Here is a 5,783-nt window from a genome sequence, read left to right on the forward strand (position 1 = left end):
AAGAAATTCATTAGGGCTGCGGCTCTGACAACTTTTATCTGCGCGGCTGGATCTGACTCATTAGGCAGCCAAATTAAAGCCATGATGGGCGCTGATGAAATTCCCTGCTTGTTTATCTTGTGCGATCTGATACATCTGCCCATACATCATCCCTGGCCCAGCCCCATGCCCGCCCGGCCCAGCCCTAGGCCCATAGATAATCCCTGGCCCAGCCCCATGCCCGCCTGGCCCGGCCCGGCCCAGCCCTGGGCCCATACATTATCCCTGGCCTGGCCCCATACCTAGCCCTACCGGCCCCAGCCCTATACTCTTCTGGCCATAGCCCCATCCCACCTGCCACATACCCTCCCTTCCCATCTCACCCCAGCCCAGCACCCCCAGAGCCTCTGTGCCCATCCAGACCAACCAGCCCTGAGACCTCCCTTCCCATCTGTCCTCAGCACCTCAGGGTGGGGCCCAGGACAGCCCAGAGCCCATGTGGGAAGAGAGAACAAGCCATGGATGGGACAGGCAAGCCTGGGGCATTACCGTGCCACAGGAGAGGCCTGGGGGTGCCCAGGGCCTGTGCTATGGGAGGGTGACTGTGACCCTTAGTTTGTGGGAATTTCCTGCGAGGCAGAGACCATCCCTGCCCCACAGAGCAACAAAGACAAACATCTGAGGTGAGGGGGGTGTCCAGTGTCCTGCTGCGAGGCCTGGGGGACCTAAGAATGGGCATATTGGATATGCCGGAGAGGGGTTTGCCTGTAATGTTTTGTATGCATACTGTGATATGCCTCAGTTTCCCCTGCATGGTTAACTCGGTGGGGGAGGAGGGGGGTGAGGTTTGCTCTTTGCAGAGCCCCAGAGATCCAGGTGTGATGGACACTGGGCTGCCTGGGGTCTGAGCCCCGGGCCGATGGACCGTCCCCGAAAACAAGGGTCACTCCAATTGCTCAGACGTTTGGCACCCATGGCCCGGCCCCTCCACAGGAGGCCAGCCGGGAGTGACCAGTGGGAGGACAAAAGGCTGATGAGGAGGCCAGGTGACCATGTTTGCTGGGAAAGAGGACAAAGGGCTGAGGAGGGACTGGGGGGGGGTGTTGTTAAGTGGGGGCTGCGGGAACCAGAAGCGCCTGGCCTGGGCTTAGGGAGGGGTCTGGGTGTGCTGGACTCTGGACTGACCCAATCTCATTAGCGTAGCCACGCCCACATTCCCTGCCCCAGGGGTTGCTGTTCCCCCACCGCAGCGTTTAGCCCCTTACGCAGCCTTGGGCTGCAGGTTGGACAATGCGTTTCAAAGGGCTGCTCGGCACCCCTGCGGCGAGCCGCTGTGACCGCCTCAGGCAGGAGCATGGCCCGGCTGCACCGTGCCTGTCTCCGTACAGCCGTGCGGACAGCTCCCACCAGGCCAGGCCGCGTGTGGCCGCAGGAGCAGTTTGTGACACAGCAGGGAGCCGGGTGGATTGACCCGGGGATGTCGTCTCATTTTCCTGGGACTGTCTGCACTGGGGATGGGAGAGCAGGGGATGAGCCTGTCACCTGAGCCAGGAAGGGGGTGGGGCCAGGTGACACCTTGGCCCAGGAAACTGGACAGAGGCAGCAGGAGGGAGCCTGCTGGGGGGGGGTTTAGTTTCAGTTTGGGGCTGGGTGGTGGAACGCAGGGAACCCCAGGGCTGGGGTCTGAGCTCCCTGCTCCCCCAGAAGGACGTGACTGAGGGGTCCTGGTTGTACCCACAAGCTCTGCTTGAGACTGTGTTCCTGTTGTCCAATAAACCTCCCGTTTTACTGGCTGGCTGAGAGTCATGGGGAATCCCAGGAAGAGGGGGGCAGGGCCTGGACCCCCCCCACACACACACTGTGGCAGTTTCTGGTTTCTGCAGCTGTAATTTCAGGCACCCTACGGGAAGTGCTATGGCGTGGGCCTGTGGCCCGGGGTTTCAGTAGCCTTGGTAGAGGCCTGTGGCTTTACTGATATAATCCAGTGGTCTACACAAGTTCTCTCTCTTGCCATCGACTTATGAACGAGAGAAAAGGACCTCGTGAACAGATCTTATTTGCATAGACACACCTACTTGCCAAGATCAATATTGGTCATTCTGGGATAAAATTCACATAAAATTCCTGGGGGCAGGGGCAATGAAATGTTGTTATCCTTATTGTGTGACTAGGAGGCATCAGAACTGTATTTAATATACCCTGACTGGGGCGGGGGTCACCACGGTGTGAACCTCACTCACTAAGCGTGGCGTCAGGGAATGTTGGGCTCGGTGGTGACAAGACAGTTTAAGGTGCTTAGTTAGCATTTGGCTCTTCCAGTGTTTAAGAAGCACCACTGAATAGTCCTGGGGTCTTCAGGGTGACCGTGGGCCTGCTGTCACCGCCCTGGCTGTCCGGGGCTGGGGTTTCTGGTGTGTGGATATAGTTGCCGTGAGAGACGGTGCAGAGTAGGCAGGGGCAGCGAGAGAGCAGCAACCACCAAGAACCCCTCAGCCCGTGGCACCCCGGTTAATGGGGGCCTAGTGGCGAGAGATGCAGCCACACGAGCACCCTCTGCCCAGCGAGCGGGGGAAACAGCTGGGCGAGGTGTGTGGTGCTGTGGGATTGGACCGGGGACACGGCATGGCGAGAGGCGGAGGCTGTGCGACGTGGCAGCAGCACTGGCCCCCCTACCTGGCCCTCACAGGGCTGCGGCTGACCCCGCCTGACTGCGCCCTGGCTCCGGGACCTCACTGACCTCAGGCAGCAGAGTGGGATGCAGGGGAGGGATGTGTTAAATGGGGGAGTGGTGCCTAGTGGCATCCAGCGGGAGCTGCTTAGTTCCCCAGATTTCGGGGGGTGGGGGGGCTCAAGCTGGTTTTGTTTTGTAATTTGAAGATGACACCCACGCCCATACAGACCCTGGCCCTTGTTGCTGCTGATCCTGCTTGGCAGAAGGGTGCCATTCCCTTCGCTGGGCAGGAGCCTGCGCTCCCAGCCCACTCTGTTTGTCAAGGGTCGCAGAGCTGCACCTGGAGCCGTCTTCACTTGCCCCCAAAGCTGCAGGCTTTGTCCCATCAATTCTTCAGCCAAATGCAGTGGAGAGTGATGAAGGGAAAGCTAAAGCCACTGCCCTTGGCCACAGGGGTGCTGTCATTTCAGGCTGTATTGCTGGCCCCCTCTGGAGCAGCCATGGATCATGTTCCCACAAAGGGGGGCATGGCAGGCGGATGCTGGATTGGAGCAAGGTCAGACCCCGGGAAAGGTTTCCTCCTTTTGCCCAGAGCCAGAGCCAGCGATGATGGCGATCCAGGTGCCTTGGCACATTGTGGCCCAGATTTGCAGGGTCTGTGCTGTGTCCTGCCCTTTAGAGGGTCTCCTTGGGGTACCCTTTAGTGTGTCATACCCCCGCAAAGGGTCACGCTGTTCCATGAGGATGGGCCACACAGCCTCACCGCCTCAGAGCCTGAGCTGCCAGGTTCCAGCATTTCTGTCTCTCTGTGCGCTCTGCTCAGACTCCAGCAGTGGTAGGTGGTTGCTCAGACTCTTTGCCACTTCAGGGCTGCTAAGCCTCCTTCCATTCTTCTTGGGTTGTAGGAAGGGGATAAACAGCAGCTACAAAAGTTAGAGTATTTTCAAATGAGCAGGTCTGGCTAACTTGCATCCAAGAGTTTTAAAAGAGCTGGCAGATGGCGACTCCACCACGACCCTTCTAATCATTCGTTACCCTCACTGTGTAAAACGTACGCCTTGCTTCCTACCAGAATCTGCCTAGCTTCAACTTCCAACCAATGACTCATGTTAGACCTTTGTCTGCTACACTGAAGAGCCTGTTATTCAATAGTTTGTCCTCATGTAGGTACTGATCCAGTCACCCGTAACCTTCTCTTTGTTAAGCTAAGTAGACAGAGCTCCTTGAGTCTAAGGCACGTATTCCAGTCCTTTAACGGTTCTTGTGGCTGTCTGTCACGGAGTCCCTGGGCGATGCTCTGGAACTGCTCCCCATGAAGCCAGGCAGGACTCTGGGGAAGTCTCCTTTCTGTGAGCAGCCTGTCTGCAGGACACACAGCTCCCCCGGCTTCCCCCTTCCTGGGTCTGACCTCGGAGCCTTCAGCCTCCTCTGCCCCTCCGTGCGCTTCCCCCAGCGAGTCCGCCCAGGCGGGGTCCTGGGGAAGCCAGAGGGTCCTGCCCCCCAACTCCGCAGTCAGACGGGACTCTCAGCCAGCCAGGAAAACAGAAGGTTTATTAGACGACAGGAACATGGTCTAACACAGAGCTTGTAGGTGCAGAGAACAGGATCCCTCAGCTGGGTCCATTTGGGGGGGCAGTGAGCCAGACAACCCCGTCTGTACTTCACTCCTTGTCCCCAGCCAGCCCCAAACTGAAACTCCCTCCAGCCCCTCCTCCTCTGGGCTTTGTCCCTTTCCCGGGCCAGGAGGGCACCTGATTCCTTTGTTCTCCAACCCTTTAGCTCTCACCTTGCAGGGGGGAAGGGCCAGGCCATCAGTGGCCAGGAAACAGGGTGTTGGCCATTCTCTGTGTCCAGATCCCTGCACACACCTGCCCTCTAGGGCTCTGCAATGATCATACACCCTTCTCCCACCACCTAGATACTTAAGAACTGCATAGGGGAAACTGAGGCACCCCCACACTATTCAGAGGAAACATTAAGAACAGTCCCACTTCGTAACACTGTCCTCTGAACCATCTTCAATTTATCAATAGCCCTCTTGAATTGTGGGCTCCAGAGCTGGGCACAGGATACCACCAGCAGTCGCACCAGTGGGGGAGGTTTAGATTGGATATTAGGAAAAACTTTTTCACTAAGAGGGTGGTGAAACACTGGAATGTGTTACCTAGGGAGGTGGTAGAATCTCCTTCCTTAGAGGTTTTTAAGGTCAGGCTTGACAAAGCCCTGGCTGGGATGATTTAACTGGGAATTGGTCCTGCTTCGAGCAGGGGGTTGGACTAGATGACCTTCTGGGGTCCCTTCCAACCCTGATATTCTATGATTCTATGATTCAGTGCCAAGTACACAGGTAAAAGAACCCTTCTGCTCCTGCTTCCCACACCCCTGTTTAAACGTCCCAGGGTCGCACAAGCCCTCTGGGCTGAAGCATTGCCTGGGGAGCTCATGTTCTTCTGATTATCCACCCCCTGCCCCCACCAAAGCTTTTCCAGAGTCGCTGCCTCCCAGCATATATCCCCCCTCCCAGCCCCGTAAGGGTGGCCCACGTGCTTCATTCCTAGCTGTAGACATTTACATTTAACTGCATTCAAATGCATTTTGTTTGCTTGTGCCCAGTTTACCAAGCTGTGAGACTGGTGGGCCAGGTGCCAGCTCATGCCAACAGCCTCCTGTCTCCACTGGCAAACACACAGTTGGAACCTTTCTGGCTCACCTGTGTGTAGTACTGTGGCAACGAGGGCTGGACTTGTAAGAATGGGTTTAGTGTTCAGACTATGGAATGCTTGTAAACGGCTGCCTGCATTAATCTCACATAATAGCCATGCCCCTTGTTATAATGCCACATTTGCGGGTTTGCACAGTGAGCCTCTGTGACTGTGTCACTCACGAGACAGGAAAACCCATTGTCACGGAGTCCCTGGGCGATGCTCTGGAACTGCTCCCCATGAAGCCAGGCAGGACTCTGGGGCAGTCGCCTTTCCGTGAGCAGCCTGTCTGCAGGACACACAGCTCACACAGCTTCCACCTTCCTGGGTCTGACCTCGGAGCATTCAGCATCCTCTGCCCCTCCGTGTGCTTCCCACAGCGAGTCCGCCCAGGCGGGGCTCCTGGGGAAGCCAGAGGGTCCTGCACCCCA

This window comes from Natator depressus, chromosome 2 (assembly GCF_965152275.1).
Source record: "Natator depressus isolate rNatDep1 chromosome 2, rNatDep2.hap1, whole genome shotgun sequence".
NCBI lineage: Eukaryota > Metazoa > Chordata > Testudines > Cheloniidae > Natator > Natator depressus.